This window comes from Drosophila biarmipes, unplaced genomic scaffold (genome assembly GCF_025231255.1).
Source record: "Drosophila biarmipes strain raj3 unplaced genomic scaffold, RU_DBia_V1.1 ptg000009l, whole genome shotgun sequence".
Classification (NCBI taxonomy): Eukaryota; Metazoa; Arthropoda; class Insecta; order Diptera; family Drosophilidae; genus Drosophila; species Drosophila biarmipes.
This window is the reverse complement of record NW_026114530.1, coordinates 112,417-135,568: the sequence shown is the minus strand read 5'-3', so window position 1 is coordinate 135,568 and position 23,152 is coordinate 112,417. Positions and strand designations below refer to the sequence as shown.

At 38.9% G+C, this 23,152-nt stretch overlaps 2 long non-coding RNA genes across 5 annotated transcripts; both read right to left on the bottom strand.

Annotated features, from left to right (window-relative positions):
- Window positions 1-11,894: 11,894 nt before the first annotated feature.
- LOC108028908 (uncharacterized) lies at window positions 11,895-22,750 on the bottom strand. 4 transcript variants are annotated; one of them, XR_007765155.1, is made up of 3 exons: window positions 22,678-22,750; window positions 22,244-22,564; window positions 11,895-12,236 (listed from the first exon to the last, which is right to left on the bottom strand). It is a non-coding gene; the product is annotated as an uncharacterized LOC108028908 (long non-coding RNA). The 4 variants fall into 4 exon arrangements; XR_007765154.1 differs by lacking the exons at window positions 22,244-22,564; window positions 22,678-22,750 and adding exons at window positions 18,339-18,659; window positions 18,773-18,855; XR_006367471.2 differs by lacking the exons at window positions 22,244-22,564; window positions 22,678-22,750 and adding an exon at window positions 14,441-14,957.
- LOC127011802 (uncharacterized) lies at window positions 19,682-22,230 on the bottom strand. The gene is made up of 2 exons (XR_007765157.1): window positions 20,137-22,230; window positions 19,682-20,023 (listed from the first exon to the last, which is right to left on the bottom strand). It is a non-coding gene; the product is annotated as an uncharacterized LOC127011802 (long non-coding RNA).
- Window positions 22,751-23,152: the final 402 nt, after the last annotated feature.

The following is a 23,152-nucleotide window of genomic DNA, read 5'->3' as shown; positions in this document are numbered from 1 at the left end:
ACGATGTATCCTAAAATACTGGTTTCGCGTTTAAAAACTTTGATTTTTCCAAAGAGATTTTCATGTTTGTATTTAATAATATATTTATAATTTTGTTTAAGTCCTCATAGTGTTGTTCAATCGAATTTGAGAATATAATAATGTCGTCCATGTAGACATGGCATGTTTTCCCTTTTTGTTCTCTTAGGATGTCATCCATTGCTCGCTGAAAAATTCTTGGTGCATTTGTTTCTCCGAATGGCATTCTTAAAAATTTGTATTTTCCATTATTTATTGAAAAATATGTTTTTTCGACATCAGATTCTTTCATTAATATCTGATGAAAACCTGATTCTAAATTTATTGTTGAAAAATATTTTGCTTTCCCCTAGTTGGATAGAATTACTGATGGGTCTTTCATTGGGTAACTGTCAGGTATAGTACTTTCATTTAATTTTTTATAATCAATAACGAGTCTTGATATTCTCCTTTCTTCGGTACTACCAGAAATGGTGAATTGTAAGGACTTCGGCTAGGCCTTATTGGCCTGTCGTGAATAAGATTTATTTTCCCCTTTATGTCTGTTCTAAAAGGAATTTGCATATTTATCTTTGAATGCTCTTTTTCAATATAGGAAACTATTTTTTCCTTTAGTCCTTCTAATTGATCTGTACCTATATTATTTATTTGTTGTTTGTCGGATACCTCAACGACGGCGGGCTTGAAATTTTTACATTTCAAACGATTTTTATTTATTAGATTTTTGACGGTATTTTCTTCGTCGGCACTCTCAGAATTTTTAGTTCCCAAGATATTTGTATTTTTGTTGACGGATATTTCTACGTCGGCGCTCTCAGGATTTTTAGTTCCCAAGATATTTGTATTTTTGTTGACGGATATTTCTACGCCGGCGTTCTCTGATTTTTAGTTCCCAAGCCTTTCTCAATATTTTCCACAAATAATGAATCTGTGTCTTCTCTACTTTTCTCATCAAAATATTTTTTTATAATAAATTCTTTTAGTGGAAGAATATTATTTTTTCTTCAATTAAACTTATTTCATCTTTTCTTTATTTCCTTTATATTCCAAAACTCCCTTCGCTATATTTATTATAGCCCTAATTTTTCTTAGTAAATTGAATCCAATTAGAAGATCAGATTCTAATCCTTCTATTTCATAAAATAAATGTCGTGTTTAAAATATAGTTATAATATGGTAATACTCAATAACTGAGTACCCATGAACTGTAGTTACCTTTTTATATATTGATAACTCATTTTTATTTTCAAAAATTCCCTTTTTCCTTATATAACAAGCAGTGGCTCTTGTATCTATCAAAATTTTTAACTGCTTCTCGGTTTTTCTATCTATCCTATTTAAATAAGGCATTCCTCTGTAGCGGTCTCGTTTAAAAAATGATCTCCATTAATATTATTTAATCTAGTTACTTTATTTGCTGGCTGATTTACAGTTTCCTCTGGTTCCCTTTTTTGAGCTTGAGTTTGCTCTCTATTTTGATTTGGGCGATAATAATTTGAACGGTTGTTATTCTGATAATAATTATTATTATATCTTCCTGGATTATTATTGGCCTGACATTGTTATTTCTTCCTTGATTATTATTTGCCTGCCAATTATTATTCGACTGCCGCTGGTTATTAGGTTTATTCTGGAGTTGCATCGATGGACGACGTTGCCCCTTATTGTTTTACTGTTTTACTTGGGATTGGGGCTCCTCCAATTGGAATTTTAATTGGATGTCGGTACTATTTGTTTTCATAGCAAATAGTACAATTTTTTAAATATTCTTTTAATTTTTGAGTAAGTTTGGACAATAATACAATCTAATGATTTGTTTATAATTTTCATCAAGTCCCCTGTGTGCTCTACCATGTGTTTCTTCGATTATAAGTGCTCTGTCTTCAGAATTTTCCACACCTTGGACAAATATTCTTGTATACAAAAATTTATTCATAAAATTTTCTTTAAGTGGTTTTTGAATTTTATGAAAGCCCCCTAAAGTATAATGAATACCTACTGTTATATTAGGAGGAATGCATTCTTTTAAGATTGATATCAAATTTTCGGAAGTGTCAAATTCTACTATATGTCTGGTATTTTCGAATATATTAATGGACTCATGTATTGTATACCTCGCCGTTGCTATTAGCAATTGTTGCTTAAACTGGTTTAAGGGTTTTCGGGTTTCTTGTATAACATTCTCAAAATTACTCTCTGCTGAATCTGAGACCGATTCGTTACTTTCAGTTATGTTGTTAATCTGAATCCTCGATAAGGCGTCTGCAAATACATTAGTTGTACCTGGTTAATAAATGACTTTTGGAGTGAAACTTTCGATGAAGGAATACCAGCGTTTCATTTCTATATTAGGATTTTTATCAGAGATTGCGAAAGATAGTGGTTGATGATCGGTTTGAATTTCAATTCCAATCACTCCGTATAAGTAATTTCTTAGATTTTTAAGAGCCCGTACTATAGCTAAAAGTTCTTTCTTATTAGTTGCATAAACTTGTTCTGTTTTAGATAAGTTTTTTGAAATAAAAGTAATCGGTTTACCTTCTTGAGATAAAACTGCACCAATTGCGACGTCCGAAGCTTCGGTGGTCAGGGTAAGTTTATTATTATAGTCCGGTTGAACTAATTCTAGCTGAATTAAAATTTTTGTTGACAATCTTTTTGAAATTTTGCCATTATGACTAACAAGGTATTTTGTTAGAGGTTTGGCTATGAAGGCGTATTTTAAAACAAATTTTCTATAATAGACCGTAAGGCCTAGGAAACTTCTTAGTTCCCGAATATTTTTTGTAAGCGGATACTTAGTAATGGTGTCAATATTTTCTGGGTCTGTCTTAATGACGTTATAAGAAACGATGTATCCTAAAATACTGGTTTCGCGTTTAAAAACTTTGATTTTTCCAAAGAGATTTTCATGTTTGTATTTAATAATATATTTATAATTTTGTTTAAGTCCTCATAGTGTTGTTCAATCGAATTTGAGAATATAATAATGTCGTCCATGTAGACATGGCATGTTTTCCCTTTTTGTTCTCTTAGGATGTCATCCATTGCTCGCTGAAAAATTCTTGGTGCATTTGTTTCTCCGAATGGCATTTTTAAAAATTTGTATTTTCCATTATTTATTGAAAAATATGTTTTTTCGACATCAGATTCTTTCATTAATATCTGATGAAAACCTGATTCTAAATTTATTGTTGAAAAATATTTTGCTTTCCCCTAGTTGGATAGAATTACTGATGGGTCTTTCATTGGGTAACTGTCAGGTATAGTACTTTCATTTAATTTTTTATAATCAATAACGAGTCTTGATATTCTCCTTTCTTCGGTACTACCAGAAATGGTGAATTGTAAGGACTTCGGCTAGGCCTTATTGGCCTGTCGTGAATAAGATTTATTTTCCCCTTTATGTCTGTTCTAAAAGGAATTTGCATATTTATCTTTGAATGCTCTTTTTCAATATAGGAAACTATTTTTTCCTTTAGTCCTTCTAATTGATCTGTACCTATATTATTTATTTGTTGTTTGTCGGATACCTCAACGACGGCGGGCTTGAAATTTTTACATTTCAAACGATTTTTATTTATTAGATTTTTGACGGTATTTTCTTCGTCGGCACTCTCAGAATTTTTTAGTTCTCAAGATATTTGTATTTTTGTTGACGGATATTTCTACGTCGGCGCTCTCAGGATTTTTAGTTCCCAAGATATTTGTATTTTTGTTGACGGATATTTCTACGCCGGCGTTCTCTGATTTTTAGTTCCCAAGCCTTTCTCAATATTTTCCACAAATAATGAATCTGTGTCTTCTCTACTTTTCTCATCAAAATATTTTTTTATAATAAATTCTTTTAGTGGAAGAATATTATTTTTTCTTCAATTAAACTTATTTCATCTTTTCTTTATTTCCTTTATATTCCAAAACTCCCTTTGCTATATTTATTATAGCTCTAATTTTTCTTAGTAAATTGAATCCAATTAGAAGATCAGATTCTAATCCTTCTATTTCATAAAATAAATGTCGTGTTTAAAATATAGTTATAATATGGTAATACTCAATAACTGAGTACCCATGAACTGTAGTTACCTTTTTATATATTGATAACTCATTTTTATTTTCAAAAATTCCCTTTTTCCTTATATAACAAGCAGTGGCTCTTGTATCTATCAAAATTTTTAACTGCTTCTCGGTTTTTCTATTATTTTGGTTATTGTTTCGCCAAAAATTTCTCTTTTGTGGCCAGTTATAACTTTGGATATTGCTCGTTTTATTATTATTATTATTTTGTCGTACTTGATCAAATCGTAAGTTGTTTCCCTGATATTTATTTTCATTTTTAAACCCCTTAAACCGCAAATTGATCACGGAAATTGTTTAATTCTAATTGGGCAAATCTGGTGGATTTAATGAGAAAAGAGTTTCTGAGATAGATCCATTTAATCCGGATATAAAGATTCGTATAACGTTGCCCCTTATTGTTTTGTTTGTTTCTTTGGTTATTACACTGTCCTTTTCGTGTGTCATTATGGTTTTCTTTATTATTAAAGTAATTTTTTTATTTACTTCGCTATAGTATTCAGTGACTGTCATTCGTCCCTGCCTGAGAATACTTAGTTCCGACTCTAATATACGTATTGGTCGTTTATCGTTATATACAAAATCCAATCTAGATAAGATTGCTTGAAAATTTAAAACGGTGCCATGATTAGTAAGAGCACCATGGGCAGCTCCCATAATTTTATTTCGTAAAATTGTTAAAGCAATAAAGTATTGTTCGCTTTGGATTTTATAAAGACTCATAGCTGTTCCTGCAGCTTCCCTCCAACCTACATATTGTGTTGGTTCCCAGGTGAACTTTGGTAAAGATTTTACCACTTCAAGCGTTGTATCGCACTTTATAGTTGGTTCGATTGTTTGTATTTTATAATCCTCCACAGTGTTTACATCTGTGGCTAATCCACCTTCTAAACTTTCTATTTTCTTGCTCACTTCATTCAACTGAACATTTATTAATCTATTGATTAATTCCACTGTTAGGCTGCCAGTTGTGGCTACACTTCCTGTAGATGAATTTGGTGTTGGACCTCCGGTTGCCATTTTTAATTTGAATTCACCAAAGCTATTTATTAAATGTTCCAGATTGTTTTTCGATGATATTCCTTAATTCGCAAATCTAACTTATTATTTTTATCAATTATATTATTTTTCTGAATTCCCTGAACTTAAATTAAAATTTTTAATTTTTTATTATTTTTAATTAATTCCTAACGAAACTGTCACGATGGGGTCTTCCTTCTGAGAGGTTGTGGGTTGATCTTCCTTCCTTAGTTTGTTTGATCGTTGTCGTGCTGATTTTGGCGAGGGATATTCCTTTTTGTTTTTTTTCTTTTTTTTTTTGCCACTGTATTTTTAGTTTTTATTTTTGGTTTTTGGTTTTGATTCTCTTTGAGTTTTTTTTTGTTTGATTTTTGTGTTAATAATTTATCTTTCGGTCCACCGTTAATATACTTCCCGGATTTAATCGATTATTACATTAATTAATTTCCATTTAATTTTTGAGCAACGATCACTGTTACAATGTTAGGCGTCGTCGGTTGGTGATGGATTTTTTGATTTGTCCACTAAAAATGTTGGGTGATTGGCCGCGCGAGCTCCGTTTATAATTAACTTATTTTTCATTAAATAATTATTTGTAACTTTTTAATGACGCGGCCCCACGTTGGGCGCCAGTTAATTGCCAGCCGGAAAAATTAAAGAAAAAAAAAATTATTTTTATTTTTAAATATATTTTGGTGAAAGACCTTTATTGAAAATTATTAACACAATTATTTTTATTCACTTCTCATACTTCTTTATGATTATCAACCGATCGCGGTCTCGATCAAATTCGGACTCACTACTCTAATCTTGAACCAAATCCAATAAACCTCGACCAGGAGCTTTTCTTTTTGAACTTTTAGAACTTCAATTTATGTTTACATTAAAAGCTTGAGATGAAACTGTCGCATCTTATAGTGAAATTCAATTATGCTGACCGATGCAATTTGGCGGACAATTGGAACGCAAAAGGCGTTGAGCAACGATCACTGTTACAATGTTAGGCGTCGTCGGTTGGTGATGGATTTTTTGATTTGTCCACTAAAAATGTTGGGTGATTGGCCGCACGAGCTCCGTTTATAATTAACTTATTTTTCATTAAATAATTATTTGTAACTTTTTAATGACGCGGCCCCACGTTGGGCGCCTGTTAATTGCCAGCCGGAAAAATTAAAAAAAAAAAATAATTTTTATTTTTAAATATATTTTGGTGAAAGACCTTTATTGAAAATTATTAACACAATTATTTTTATTCACTTCTCATACTTCTTTATGATTATCAACCGATCGCGGTCTCGATCAAATTCGGACTCACTACTCTAATCTTGAACCAAATCCAATAAACCTCGACCAGGAGCTTTTCTTTTTGAACTTTTAGAACTTCAATTTATGTTTACATTAAAAGCTTGAGATGAAACTGTCGCATCTTATAGTGAAATTCCATTATGCTGACCGATGCAATTTGGCGGACAATTGGAACGCAAAAGGCGCAAATGTATTGTGCTTCGAACGGAAGCTGATGTTTACTTTAATTTTGATTTGTTTAACTTAGCTGGGAAGCCAAGATTTTACCTCAAAGCCAAAGGCAAAAACAAAGGCAAATGCGGAGACTGAAATTTTTGTTTATAAAAAACCATAAGTGGCCCGGTTTCAGGCGTTGGATAACTTGCATATATTAATCAATAAACTTAACTTAAACAATAAACTTAATCAATAAACTTATTGATTAATATTACGTATTGCGATCAAGCGACAGCTAATCTTGTGGGGCAGTGTGGACTGACAACTGACGAACTTTACGCTCTAATATTATTTTTCTAGGCACATTAAATATTTATTCTTGTAATGTTAGAGAGGAGAGGCTTAACAAGATCCCACGACCCGAATACGACATAGCTTATGCCGGCAAAAATGGTGCCTAAACATCGAACGCCTCTCCCTCATTCAAAGTCCTTTTCAGGACTCAGGCACTAATATGCCCACGTTACATCGCTTCAATTAGAGTTTGGATATGCACAAAAAAAGTTCAATGCTCATGCAATGGTCTAAGATGGTAAGTGGCCATTTTTATTAATAACTTTCAAAGGGTACTTTTTAATGTACAATGTGACATACGTCAAAAGTTGAGGAATCTGAAGAACTATACAGCTTAAAATTTAATTTGAAATCGTCAGAGCCGTTTTTAAGCAATGAGAAAAAAAGATGAAAAAATCGGAATAAAAAAATCGTTTGCCTATAATTTTTAAACGGTGGTATTTTGACAAATCATGTTTAAAAGCTGTAAATAGTATTTCGAAATACCTTTCTAACGACATGTAGAACAAGCCTTTAGCTTTGGTAGTTAACAAGGTGAAAGTGTACAAAATATAGCTTTAGCATTTGAAGCATTTGCGTGTAACTTTTGAACGGAACATCCGATTTTGACGGTCATTCGTCTAGGTTAATAGCAATCCTTTTTGTTGTCAAATACCTTTCGATTGAGGTATTACTCGTAACTCTCGGATATATATAGTAGTCGCCTTCGCACACCCTCCTGGTGCGCTTCGTCACTACTGCCGTCCACACTGATTTATATTTATTTATTTATTATTAATTGTTTTGGGTACCCATTTTTTGTGGTGTTCAGTTTGGTTTTCATAGGTGTACGACTTTTTTTTGTGGAACGTGCGATACGGACCATCCGTATGGACTTTGGGGACATTGGAGCTGCTGCAATTGCTAATGGAGGACCGCGAGGACTGGTTTCAAACACAGGACTTGAATTCGGCTGTCAAGTCGGCTGCCAACGTTGTTTTGCCACAGGCAGCGGAGACGCACCTCAGGAGTCCGGCATCCGCAAGGCTTTACGCGTTGAAATCCGGGATGGTTTCCTGGAAATGATGAAGATGATGAAGGCAGCACCAGAAACTTACAGCAGCGGACGGAGCCGACTGCTTTGAGGTCAGACTTCAGACCCCGGTCCCGCCTCGTGTGCTACCAAAGACGCCTATAAGGACAGGGCATTCTCTGGCTTTCAAATGCAGCAGTCCAGGATCAACCCGGAGTACGGGCTCCGACTTAACTATGAAGCCGCCGATTTCCTAGAGGAACAGCGTCTGTGTGCTAATGTGGGACAGGACTAAGCTGCCAGAACGTCTGAGTTGATCGGTAGGGAGTTTCTTTCGACGGCGAGAACCACCTTAACTAGGTGGAAAACTTCGTGTTCCGGGTGGAGTTTCTGCAGCGGCCAATGCCCATGGGCGGAGATGCTCAGCTATTACCGCGTGCTGCTCAAGGGACGAGCTCGAGAGAGGTACTGGATTTACGTGGTCCCAGCTGCGGACTTTACTGATGGACAGGTTCCAAGGCCGTCAAACCGACAGGGTGCCGAGCATTACGTCAACGCAATGCAGCATCCGGCCTCTCGCCTAAAAAAACACTGTTAGAGCAACAGTTGATAAAGATTATTAAAAAGGGTTTGAGAGAAGGCATGGCCATGTTCGTCTACGCCATGGACATACGCACGGTGAACGAGCTGCGGGCGCGTAAATGCTTGTCCAAATGTTTGTCAATGCATCCAATGTGGGAAGCCGATGCGCGTATGGTATCCAATGTGGGAGCCGTATTGCGTATTGGGCAACGTAAATTTAGCCGGAGCACCTGTTATATAGATTTTGGTGACTTGCGAATTTGTAACAATCCGCCAATCCGATGTTTCGATGACAGCTTAGAATCAGTGAGTCCACCCGGGTGCGCCAATGTTTGCTCAGGGAGCAGGAGTGATAATGCAACATCGCGAACCCACTGGTTTTTATTTAGCTGCTTAAATCCAAGTTATGAAGTCTTGTCGAATGCGGAACTAAATATATGTGTTGTTATTTTCTAAACATAGAGAAAGACGGAGGGCCTTCGAACCTTTCACCGTACCATACGAAACGGTGGTTAGGCGATACATTTGTAGAGGGGCTTCACGCCGTACGAACAACTGAATTTTTTTATGTGCCTTATATAATACTACATGTCTACAAATCCTTCCGTAGACTGCCCACTTCGCGAGTTATTTGAGTCTGAGTTTGGGAAACATGCGGTACAGGCAAAGCTGTATATTTGGCCCTAGCAATTTAGCATGATTTTGGTTAGCGGTTCTGAACGACGCGCCGAAAGCGATTGTACTCGAAGATCTTTCTGAACGGAGAACGCATTTATAAGGGATAAATTAACGAGGCTTCTATTATCAATAATCTTAAATGACCGAAAGCTAAATATTACTTTATAAACGGGATATGCAATGAATTATTTGGTGTGTTTACTTTCATGCGCCTTCGAGTTGTTTTATACGAGAAACCGAAAAAAATTTTCTCGTAGAGTCATGTGAGACGTTACCTGCAAATAACCGTTGGTCAGGGGTACGAACTTCGATTTTGTTAAATTAGGAATTATATCTCCCTAATTTTCGTTGGTGCCTGATCAAAATTATTGTCTTCCGTAAAGACGATATTTTGTACGGTTGGACCTGAGCCCTTGTGACGTGTTCGCCCTTCCCAAAGCAACTCGAAAAACAACCCAGGGCCTATCAGCATGTCGACACGTTTGGGATTGAAAACTTTAGGGTCTGCTGGAAGACTCCATTTGAAATACAATCAGAAGCGATTGCATTTGCCTTTGGACGATAACTTAAGATCGAACGTGGAATTATGCTGTAACGAACTGAAAAGTTTACTTTCTGCTCGCTACGAGATTCGTGCCAAATTTATATAAACGTGACCGCCCAGTAGTTCAGTGAGAAAGCACAGAATTCACGGGTTCGTAGTGGGTTTATTGCGGGTAAGCAACAGACGGCTTGGTAATTTGCTTGTCCTTGATGTCTCTGACGGTTTGGTTGTCTCTCGCCTTGTTGACGCAGTGTTCCAGTTTTGTAGCTCCCTGAAGACCCTTGTTCGCTGCTTGTCCCTGCAGGTGTCCTGAGAACTGTTCCTGACTGGGTGGCTCTCGGTCATACGCCGATCCGGGACTTCTCTCCCTTCTGGCTCGTTACCCTCGGGGTTCGGTCACGCCGCTCCGGGACTTCACGAATCGGAACCGTAGGCTCTCCTGTAAAACTCAACTCGAGACCGTACTGATCGACCGCTCTCCCTTCTGGCTGATTACGCAAGGACCTCCTCAATTCCTCTATTCCACTAGACAGGCTTACCCAAGAGCTCAAGATTTCTTGTCGCCGGCCTTCACTGCTCAAATTCTGACAGGCCCTCCAGGCGTAACGCCAGGACTTCGTTGGCAGGAATAAGCAGATCGCCTTGACCTAGCCGTGTGATGCCTGTGTCTCAGTTCGGAGCTTCCTTGTAAACTTAATCCCGAACGTCTCGACGTAGCGATCTTGCTCCTTGTAGGCTCCCACGGCGGTGCTTTCGACGACTCGATTTGTTGTGGCTTCCTTGTAGTTTACTTGGTTGGTTTTGATCAACTGCTTGTCTCGATCCCTTTTTGCGCACGGCCCGCCGAAACTCTCCACACCGGGTCCCTCATGCGCAGCTTCCAACCGACGTCCTGCCGGAAGCTGCTGCCCCGCTGGTCGCCATGATTCACATGGCATGATTGTGTGCCGCTCCGCTGCCGAGATGTGGCACCTTCTTTCTTGGTCCGAAGTTCACGGCAGAGTCCAAGTGTCGCTCTGGCCGCCCGCTTTCTCTTTCTCCATTCTTGATCTCCAAACTCTCTTGCTCTCCAAACTTCCACGTTCTCCAAACTCTCGCGTTCTCTAACTCTCAAGTTCTCCATCCTTGAGCTTCAAACTCTCACGTTCTCCTCCTGGGATTTTTGTGGAGCTATTCAACTCTTCACAATGCATTCTGTACGATTTCGACTTCGCAGAAATTCGTTCGTTGCTGATAGGTACTTTGATACTACTCTGCATGTGATAACGGGTCATAAATATGCACCCAGCCGATGGACGTCCCTTCACACCATCTGTCATAACCCTTGGAAAACTTTAACCCCACCATCTGGTAGATGTAATTGCTTATTGGGGCTCTTATAGCTGTAAACTGACAATAAACCATGTCCTTGTAAACCCAAATTATGTAGTTAAACCCGGATCCATGCTCAATAAAATCAGTACGAAAAGAAATCTTAACGTATTCACTTCTCTGCAGCCCAATTTGTTCTATACTTATTGCGGCGACCTTTGCCACTGGTTCTGTACGGCACGCAACAAAATATTATCAGCAAACAGATTTCGGTAGAAATCCTACACATTCAACTACGACTTCAAGGGAGTTCAGTAGAGACGCTGTACATGCGGAATTTCCAATGCCAGGAAATGTTGCCTCATGGCGGTATCGTCTTCTCCTCCGTAATAAAATTGACTTGTGATTGCGAGTCTAACAAGATTCTAACAGTTTGTCTCCTGCCTGACTCCGAACCTCCACAAGGGCCGCTGCGATTATGATGTGATCGATTCTTTGAGGCAAAGGTTGACTAAGCAAGGCACTAATCTTGTTGGGTTACCTGATTGTCAAAAGACGACGGCGATAAATTGCTAGGGGTTGCTTAAGAGGTCGTAAGATGGGGTCTTGTACAAACTCCGAGCTTCTACCAAAATATTTGTAAAGAAAGTAAAACTTTAAACAAAATAATCATCTGACTTGCAGAAGTAGCAGATATATACGAATATATATATATATCAGTGTTTAGGGATCGTAACGCCGCGGTGGATGGCGCTTGCATTGTTGGGATTTCAAACAATAATGCCTTTAATGACAGTAATAACGCCTTTGCGGATACACATAATTCTTCTAACTACTATCTCCATGCTAATTCATTATTATTTGCCTTTAATAGTTATCGTAAATCGAACGCCTTTTTGATACATCCATTTAAAATATAATGATTGGGGATGAACTTCTCGGTGTCCCACAAGGAGGTAGGTTGAATCCCGCTGATGATCTCCTGTGACGATATGGAGGTTAGGAACGCAGCCGCTGTGCGCACCCTGTAGGATGTGATGTTTGGGGCTGACCAATCTCCGGTGGCTCCAGCAATGATGTTTGCAACAGCACCGCCCTTGGGTGCCGACGAGATTGTAGCGAGGAGATTAAGGCAGCCGATGTGCGCTTCCTCTACGCCGAGATATCAGTGGGTTACGGGCGCTGCAATGACGAAGGTGAAACTAAGTTGCACAAGCGCGTCCTAATGTTTGCCAATGCACCCAATGTGGGATGCCAATGCGCGTATTGCGCAGTGCAAATTTCGCCGCGAGCACCTGTTATATAAATCTTGGTGATTTTGGAACAAGCCGCAAATTGATGACGGTTAAGAAACAATGAGTCCACACGAGGGCGGCGATGTTAGCCGTCATCGAAACATTGAAGTTTCTTATGGTATTAGACTTAGTATTTTATTATTCTTTATTTAGTATTTTGTAATTTATCAACTGTGCTACGCTCCTGCCTGCAGCTTTGCAACGAACATTCTAAATAAAAAGAAACGGTAAAATGACCAAACATCGGTAAATGAACAAAGAGGTGCCAGATGATGTACTGCTTGTTTGTATACGCCTTGCTTGGCTTGTAAACCACTTTCATTAAGAATACTGTGACTCCTAGCTACACCCGAATTAAACCGAAGATATCAATACCGCTTATTCTAAAGGATCGACTAACTCTGGCATGGTTAAGAGGTAGAATGCCCATTATTTGGGACATAAACCTTCATTTCGAGTTGGCTGTCAGTGGGCCAAGTGCTGATTAACTGGTCAATGAGTCGAGTCCGTGTACAAAAACGAAGGGTAATGAAAGGGCAAATGAATCGTAACGAATCGAGCAGCCGCGCTGCAAATAAAACCATGGCTCGGTTTGTGGGTCGGTCTTTGAGCTATATATTCTGGACGATAAATTTAAACTATCCTGTTTTGGACTCCAAAGGACACCCTAAGTTTTTGTATCGGCCAATTCTCCAATAAGGACTTCCGACTCTTCGACTCGTCTTTCGTTTAGGGTACAATTCGACGACCACTTTTCCAAGACTAACCCTTCGGTATCTAAAATCTCTGTGATTTTCCCCGCATTTTCCTTTACTTCCGGATGGAATCGTCTGGTGTTAATAAATCATTAACGTTAAAATCATTTGCTAGAGCCTGTGAAGTTAAGGAAGGAGAATCGGAGTAGATCCCGGTAAGCTGCTTGAAAAACTTCATTGCAAGGAAAGGAGAACTGTACATATTAGTGATTTTTGCCGACATAGTAAATTTATCGAACCGAAAATAAAGCAGTGTGGCATACACGCAAGGATGTATCGTTGGCACTACCAAGGTATTAAAGTTGATTTATTTTATTTTGTTTTTATTTGTTTTTTATATTTTTTTGTTAAATTAAATGCATTTTATCTGAAGAATGTTGAGTCAAAATTTGAAGTCAATTAAAGCAAAATTGAGGAAGTTCTGAGTATATTCATAAAATGGTGATGCGCTACCTGATTGTTAATAGGCGATTTCAATTGATTTCCCGGCTGAGAGAACGGAGAAGTATGTTAAGAGTCTTCATACAAATGTATTAACAAAAGTGAACGGAGCTTCTACCGAGATATTTACGAAAAATGTACAATTCTGATTTAAATGGTTATCTGACTTGCAGAAGCTTCATTTTGTAGACGGCACTTTTTAGGTATTTTTTGTTCGGCGGTCGCAGTAATAGTGGTCTCTATTGCAAAGACTTGTATAGGCTTAGCCTTGTTTTCGACAGTTGGGGGTGTACATGGGGGTATTCAACATCGGCCAAGAGATACCTGTCATTACGAAGTACATTTGGCACTCTGTAAGGGACTTTGAATTTTGGAATTAGCTTTTTGGATACGCCTACTTGAGAATCGAAAATCTAAATTTCTACTTTCCCTATTTTTATTCATCTCTAATATCATTTTTAAGCTATCTAAAACTTTTCCCTTTTGAGACACTCCGAATAAAACTTAGCTTGGGTGCTGACTAATTGTTCAACTGTTTTTAAAACTGTATCCCAGAACAATCCTTTGTCTGGACAATCAATTTAGCTTCTATTTACTCTTTCGACTTGCCCATTAGCTATCCATTAGCTACCTTAATGTGTTTCACTTTATTTTCTTCTAAGAAGTCATGAAATTATATGAAGCATGTCCTACAGTCTGAGATCACTCATCTTGGAGTACTATATGACCTGAAATAGTTATTTATTGCTACTATTGCTTCTCTAGACTTTTTTTGTTTTTGCAGAAAAAAGTCTTACAAACTTTCTAAATACGTATTTAATTACCATATATTGGCTCTACCCATGTCTACCAAGCCATAATGGTCTATGTGTATGACATCGAAGGGAATGCTTACTTTGGGAATGCTGTGAAACCTTCATCTTTACCAGACTTATCAGAAAAGGCAATACATTTCAAACAATTATTAGTGTGTTGCTGGCATTTTTCGAGGTAGGTTGAATCCCGCTGATGATCTCCTGTGACGATGTGGAGGTTAGGAACGCAGCCGCTGTGCGCACCCTGTAGGATGTGATGTTTGGGGCTCACCAATCTCCGGTGGCTCCAGCAATGATGTTTGCAACAGCACCGCCCTTGGGTGCCGACGAGATTGTAGCGAGGAGATCAAGGCAGCCGATGTGCGCTTCCTCTACGCCGAGATATCAGTGGGTTACGGGCGCTGCAATGACGAAGGTGAAACTAAGTTGCACAAGCGCGTCCTAATGTTTGCCAATGCACCCAATGTGGGATGCCAATGCGCGTATTGCGCAGTGCAAATTTCGCCGCGAGCACCTGTTATATAAATCTTGGTGATTTTGGAACAAGCCGCAAATTGATGACGGTTAAGAAACAATGAATCCACACGAGGGCGGCGATGTTAGCCGTCATCGAAACATCGAAGTTTCTTATGGTATTAGACTTAGTATTTTATTATTCTTAATTTAGTATTTTGTAATTTATCAACTGTGCTACGCCCCTGCCTGCAGCTTTGCAACGAACATCCTAAATAAAAAGAAACGGTTAAAATGACCAAACATCGGTAAATGACCAAAGAGGTGCCAGATGATGTACTGCTTGTTTGTATACGCCTTGCTTGGCTTGTAAACTACTTTCATTGAAAAACATCTGAATACTGTGACTCCTAGCGACACCCGAATTAAACCGAAGATATCAATACCGCTTATTCTAAAGGCTCGACTAACTCTAGCATGGTTAAGAGGTAGAATGCCCATTATTTTATATATTTATATATAAAATTGACTTGTGATTGCGAGTCTAACAAGATTCTAACAGTTTGTCTCCTGCCTGACTCCGAACCTCCACAAGGGCCGCTGCGATTATGATGTGATCGATTCTTTGAGGCAAAGGTTGACTAAGCAAGGCACTAATCTTGTTGGGTTACCTGATTGTCAAAAGACGACGGCGATAAATTGCTAGGGGTTGCTTAAGAGGTCGTAAGATGGGGTCTTGTACAAACTCCGAGCTTCTACCAAAATATTTGTAAAGAAAGTAAAACTTTAAACAAAATAATCATCTGACTTGCAGAAGTAGCAGATATATACGAATATATATATATATCAGTATTTAGGGATCGTAACGCCGCGGTGGATGGCGCTTGCATTGTTGGGATTTCAAACAATAATGCCTTTAATGACAGTAATAACGCCTTTGCGGATACACATAATTCTTCTAACTACTATCTCCATGCTAATTCATTATTATTTGCCTTTAATAGTTATCGTAAATCGAACGCCTTTTTGATACATCCATTTAAAATATAATGATTGGGGATGAACTTCTCGGTGTCCCACAAGGAGGTAGGTTGAATCCCGCTGATGATCTCCTGTGACGATATGGAGGTTAGGAACGCAGCCGCTGTGCGCACCCTGTAGGATGTGATGTTTGGGGCTGACCAATCTCCGGTGGCTCCAGCAATGATGTTTGCAACAGCACCGCCCTTGGGTGCCGACGAGATTGTAGCGAGGAGATTAAGGCAGCCGATGTGCGCTTCCTCTACGCCGAGATATCAGTGGGTTACAGGCGCTGCAATGACGAAGGTGAAACTAAGTTGCACAAGCGCGTCCTAATGTTTGCCAATGCACCCAATGTGGGATGCCAATGCGCGTATTGCGCAGTGCAAATTTCGCCGCGAGCACCTGTTATATAAATCTTGGTGATTTTGGAACAAGCCGCAAATTGATGACGGTTAAGAAACAATGAGTCCACACGATGGCGGCGATGTTAGCCGTCATCGAAACATCGATGTTTCTAATGGTATTAGACTTAGTATTTTATTATTCTTAATTTAGTATTTTGTAATTTATCAACTGTGCTACGCCCCTGCCTGCAGCTTTGCAACGAACATCCTAAATAAAAAGAAACGGTAAAATGACCAAACATCGGTAAATGACCAAAGAGGTGCCAGATGATGTACTGCTTGTTTGTATACGCCTTGCTTGGCTTGTAAACCACTTTAATTGAAAAACATCTGAGTACTGTGACTCCTAGCGACACCCGAATTAAACCGAAGATATCAATACCGCTTATCCTAAAGGCTCGACTAACTCTGGCATGGATAAGAGGTAGAATACCCATTATTTGGGACATAAACCTTTATTTCGAGTTGGCTGTCAGTGGGCCAAGTGCTGATTAACTGGTCAATGAGTCGAGTCCATGTACAAAAACGAAGGGTAAAGAAAGGGCAAATGAATCGTAACGAATCGAGCAGCCGCGCTGCAAATAAAACCATGGCTCGGTTTGTGGGTCGGTCTTTGAGCTATATATTCTGAACGATAAATTTAAACTATCCTGTTTTGGACTCCAAAGGAGACCCAAAGTTTTTGTATCGGCCAATTCTCCAATAAGGACTTCCGACTCTTCGACTCGTCTTTCGTTTAGGGTACAATTCGACGACCACTTTTCCAAGACTAACCCTTCGGTATCTAAAATCTCTGTGATTTCCCCCGCAATTTCCTTTGCTTCCGGATGGAATCGTCTCGTGTTAATAAGTCATTAACGTTAAAATCATTTGCTAGAGCCTGTGAATTTAAGGAAGGAGAATCGGAGTAGATCCCGCTAAGCTGCTTCAAAAACCTCATTGCAAGGAAAGGAGAACTGTACATATTAGTGATTTCTGCCGACATAGTAAATTTATCGAACCGAAAATAAAGCAGTGTGGCATACACGCAAGGATGTATCGTTGGCACTACCAAGGTATTAAAGTTGATTTATTTTATTTTGTTTTTATTTGTTTTTTATATTTTTTTGTTAAATTAAATGCATTTTATCTGAAGAATGTTGAGTCAAAATTTGAAGTCAATTAAAGCAAAATTGAGGAAGTTCTGAGTATATTCATAAAATGGTGATGCGCTACCTGATTGTTAATAGGCGATTTCAATTGATTTCCCGGCTGAGAGAACGGAGAAGTATGTTAAGAGTCTTCATACAAATGTATTAACAAAAGTGAACGGAGCTTCTACCGAGATATTTACGAAAAATGTACAATTCTGATTTAAATGGTTATCTGACTTGCAGAAGCTTCATTTTGTAGACGGCACTTTTTAGGTATTTTTTGTTCGGCGGTCGCAGTAATAGTGGTCTCTATTGCAAAGACTTGTATAGGCTTAGCCTTGTTTTCGACAGTTGGGGGTGTACATGGGGGTATTCAACATCGGCCAAGAGATACCTGTCATTACGAAGTACATTTGGCACTCTGTAAGGGACTTTGAATTTTGGAATTAGCTTTTTGGATACGCCTACTTGAGAATCGAAAATCTAAATTTCTACTTTCCCTATTTTTATTCATCTCTAATATCATTTTTAAGCTATCTAAAACTTTTCCCTTTTGAGACACTCCGAATAAAACTTAGCTTGGGTGCTGACTAATTGTTCAACTGTTTTTAAAACTGTATCCCAGAACAATCCTTTGTCTGGACAATCAATTTAGCTTCTATTTACTCTTTCGACTTGCCCATTAGCTATCCATTAGCTACCTTAATGTGTTTCACTTTATTTTCTTCTAAGAAGTCATGAAATTATATGAAGCATGTCCTACAGTCTGAGATCACTCATCTTGGAGTACTATATGACCTGAAATAGTTATTTATTGCTACTATTGCTTCTCTAGACTTTTTTTGTTTTTGCAGAAAAAAGTCTTACAAACTTTCTAAATACGTATTTAATTACCATATATTGGCTCTACCCATGTCTACCAAGCCATAATGGTCTATGTGTATGACATCGAAGGGAATGCTTACTTTGGGAATGCTGTGAAACCTTCATCTTTACCAGACTTATCAGAAAAGGCAATACATTTCAAACAATTATTAGTGTGTTGCTGGCATTTTTCGAGGTAGGTTGAATCCCGCTGATGATCTCCTGTGACGATGTGGAGGTTAGGAACGCAGCCGCTGTGCGCACCCTGTAGGATGTGATGTTTGGGGCTCACCAATCTCCGGTGGCTCCAGCAATGATGTTTGCAACAGCACCGCCCTTGGGTGCCGACGAGATTGTAGCGAGGAGATCAAGGCAGCCGATGTGCGCTTCCTCTACGCCGAGATATCAGTGGGTTACGGGCGCTGCAATGACGAAGGTGAAACTAAGTTGCACAAGCGCGTCCTAATGTTTGCCAATGCACCCAATGTGGGATGCCAATGCGCGTATTGCGCAGTGCAAATTTCGCCGCGAGCACCTGTTATATAAATCTTGGTGATTTTGGAACAAGCCGCAAATTGATGACGGTTAAGAAACAATGAATCCACACGAGGGCGGCGATGTTAGCCGTCATCGAAACATCGAAGTTTCTTATGGTATTAGACTTAGTATTTTATTATTCTTAATTTAGTATTTTGTAATTTATCAACTGTGCTACGCCCCTGCCTGCAGCTTTGCAACGAACATCCTAAATAAAAAGAAACGGTTAAAATGACCAAACATCGGTAAATGACCAAAGAGGTGCCAGATGATGTACTGCTTGTTTGTATACGCCTTGCTTGGCTTGTAAACTACTTTCATTGAAAAACATCTGAATACTGTGACTCCTAGCGACACCCGAATTAAACCGAAGATATCAATACCGCTTATTCTAAAGGCTCGACTAACTCTAGCATGGTTAAGAGGTAGAATGCCCATTATTTTATATATTTATATATAAAATTGACTTGTGATTGCGAGTCTAACAAGATTCTAACAGTTTGTCTCCTGCCTGACTCCGAACCTCCACAAGGGCCGCTGCGATTATGATGTGATCGATTCTTTGAGGCAAAGGTTGACTAAGCAAGGCACTAATCTTGTTGGGTTACCTGATTGTCAAAAGACGACGGCGATAAATTGCTAGGGGTTGCTTAAGAGGTCGTAAGATGGGGTCTTGTACAAACTCCGAGCTTCTACCAAAATATTTGTAAAGAAAGTAAAACTTTAAACAAAATAATCATCTGACTTGCAGAAGTAGCAGATATATACGAATATATATATATATCAGTGTTTAGGGATCGTAACGCCGCGGTGGATGGCGCTTGCATTGTTGGGATTTCAAACAATAATGCCTTTAATGACAGTAATAACGCCTTTGCGGATACACATAATTCTTCTAACTACTATCTCCATGCTAATTCATTATTATTTGCCTTTAATAGTTATCGTAAATCGAACGCCTTTTTGATACATCCATTTAAAATATAATGATTGGGGATGAACTTCTCGGTGTCCCACAAGGAGGTAGGTTGAATCCCGCTGATGATCTCCTGTGACGATATGGAGGTTAGGAACGCAGCCGCTGTGCGCACCCTGTAGGATGTGATGTTTGGGGCTGACCAATCTCCGGTGGCTCCAGCAATGATGTTTGCAACAGCACCGCCCTTGGGTGCCGACGAGATTGTAGCGAGGAGATTAAGGCAGCCGATGTGCGCTTCCTCTACGCCGAGATATCAGTGGGTTACGGGCGCTGCAATGACGAAGGTGAAACTAAGTTGCACAAGCGCGTCCTAATGTTTGCCAATGCACCCAATGTGGGATGCCAATGCGCGTATTGCGCAGTGCAAATTTCGCCGCGAGCACCTGTTATATAAATCTTGGTGATTTTGGAACAAGCCGCAAATTGATGACGGTTAAGAAACAATGAGTCCACACGAGGGCGGCGATGTTAGCCGTCATCGAAACATTGAAGTTTCTTATGGTATTAGACTTAGTATTTTATTATTCTTAATTTAGTATTTTGTAATTTATCAACTGTGCTACGCCCCTGCCTGCAGCTTTGCAACGAACATCCTAAATAAAAAGAAACGGTAAAATGACCAAACATCGGTAAATGACCAAAGAGGTGCCAGATGATGTACTGCTTGTTTGTATACGCCTTGCTTGGCTTGTAAACCACTTTAATTGAAAAACATCTGAGTACTGTGACTCCTAGCGACACCCGAATTAAACCGAAGATATCAATACCGCTTATCCTAAAGGCTCGACTAACTCTGGCATGGATAAGAGGTAGAATACCCATTATTTGGGACATAAACCTTTATTTCGAGTTGGCTGTCAGTGGGCCAAGTGCTGATTAACTGGTCAATGAGTCGAGTCCATGTACAAAAACGAAGGGTAAAGAAAGGGCAAATGAATCGTAACGAATCGAGCAGCCGCGCTGCAAATAAAACCATGGCTCGGTTTGTGGGTCGGTCTTTGAGCTATATATTCTGAACGATAAATTTAAACTATCCTGTTTTGGACTCCAAAGGAGACCCAAAGTTTTTGTATCGGCCAATTCTCCAATAAGGACTTCCGACTCTTCGACTCGTCTTTCGTTTAGGGTACAATTCGACGACCACTTTTCCAAGACTAACCCTTCGGTATCTAAAATCTCTGTGATTTCCCCCGCAATTTCCTTTGCTTCCGGATGGAATCGTCTCGTGTTAATAAGTCATTAACGTTAAAATCATTTGCTAGAGCCTGTGAATTTAAGGAAGGAGAATCGGAGTAGATCCCGCTAAGCTGCTTCAAAAACCTCATTGCAAGGAAAGGAGAACTGTACATATTAGTGATTTCTGCCGACATAGTAAATTTATCGAACCGAAAATAAAGCAGTGTGGCATACACGCAAGGATGTATCGTTGGCACTACCAAGGTATTAAAGTTGATTTATTTTATTTTGTTTTTATTTGTTTTTTATATTTTTTTGTTAAATTAAATGCATTTTATCTGAAGAATGTTGAGTCAAAATTTGAAGTCAATTAAAGCAAAATTGAGGAAGTTCTGAGTATATTCATAAAATGGTGATGCGCTACCTGATTGTTAATAGGCGATTTCAATTGATTTCCCGGCTGAGAGAACGGAGAAGTATGTTAAGAGTCTTCATACAAATGTATTAGCAAAAGTGAACGGAGCTTCTACCGACATATTTGCGAAAAATGTACAATTCTGATTTAAATGGTTATCTGACTTGCAGAAGCTTCATTTTGTAGACGGCACTTTTTAGGTATTTTTTGTTCGGCGGTCGCAGTAATAGTGATCTCTATTGCAAAGACTTGTATAGGCTTAGCCTTGTTTTCGACAGTTGGGGGTGTACATGGGGGTATTCAACATCGGCCAAGAAATACCTGTCATTACGAAGTACATTTGGCACTCTGTAAGGGACTTTGAATTTTGGAATTACCTTTTTGGATACGCCTACTTGAGAATCGAAAATCTAAATTTCTACTTTCCCTATTTTTATTTATCTCTAATATCATTTTTAAGCTATCTAAAACTTTTCCCTTTTGAGACACTCCGAATAAAACTTAGCTTGGGTGCTGACTAATTGTTCAACTGTCTTTAAAACTGTATCCCAGAACAATCCTTTGTCTGGACAATCAATTTAGCTTCTATTTACTCTTTCGACTTGCCCATTAGCTATCCATTGGCTACCTTAATGTGTTTCACTTTATTTTCTTCTAAGAAGTCATGAAATTATATGAAGCATGTCCTACAGTCTGAGATCACTCATCTTGGAGTACTATATGACCTGAAATAGTTATTTATTGCTACTATTGCTTCTCTAGACTTTTTTTGTTTTTGCAGAAAAAAGTCTTACAAACTTTCTAAATACGTATTTAATTACCAGTACGTGTTTGTTGGCTCTACCCATGTCTACCAAGCCATAATGGTCTATGTGTATGACATCGAAGGGAATGCTTACTTTGGGAATGCTGTGAAACCTTCATCTTTACCAGACTTATCAGAAAAGGCAATACATTTCAAACAATTATTAGTGTGTTGCTGGCATTTTTCGAGGTAGGTTGAATCCCGCTGATGATCTCCTGTGACGATGTGGAGGTTAGGAACGCAGCCGCTGTGCGCACCCTGTAGGATGTGATGTTTGGGGCTGACCAATCTCCGGTGGCTCCAGCAATGATGTTTGCAACAGCACCGCCCTTGGGTGCCGACGAGATTGTAGCGAGGAGATTAAGGCAGCCGATGTGCGCTTCCTCTACGCCGAGATATCAGTGGGTTACAGGCGCTGCAATGACGAAGGTGAAACTAAGTTGCACAAGCGCGTCCTAATGTTTGCCAATGCACCCAATGTGGGATGCCAATGCGCGTATTGCGCAGTGCAAATTTCGCCGCGAGCACCTGTTATATAAATCTTGGTGATTTTGGAACAAGCCGCAAATTGATGACGGTTAAGAAACAATGAGTCCACACGATGGCGGCGATGTTAGCCGTCATCGAAACATCGATGTTTCTAATGGTATTAGACTTAGTATTTTATTATTCTTAATTTAGTATTTTGTAATTTATCAACTGTGCTACGCCCCTGCCTGCAGCTTTGCAACGAACATCCTAAATAAAAAGAAACGGTAAAATGACCAAACATCGGTAAATGACCAAAGAGGTGCCAGATGATGTACTGCTTGTTTGTATACGCCTTGCTTGGCTTGTAAACCACTTTAATTGAAAAACATCTGAGTACTGTGACTCCTAGCGACACCCGAATTAAACCGAAGATATCAATACCGCTTATCCTAAAGGCTCGACTAACTCTGGCATGGATAAGAGGTAGAATACCCATTATTTGGGACATAAACCTTTATTTCGAGTTGGCTGT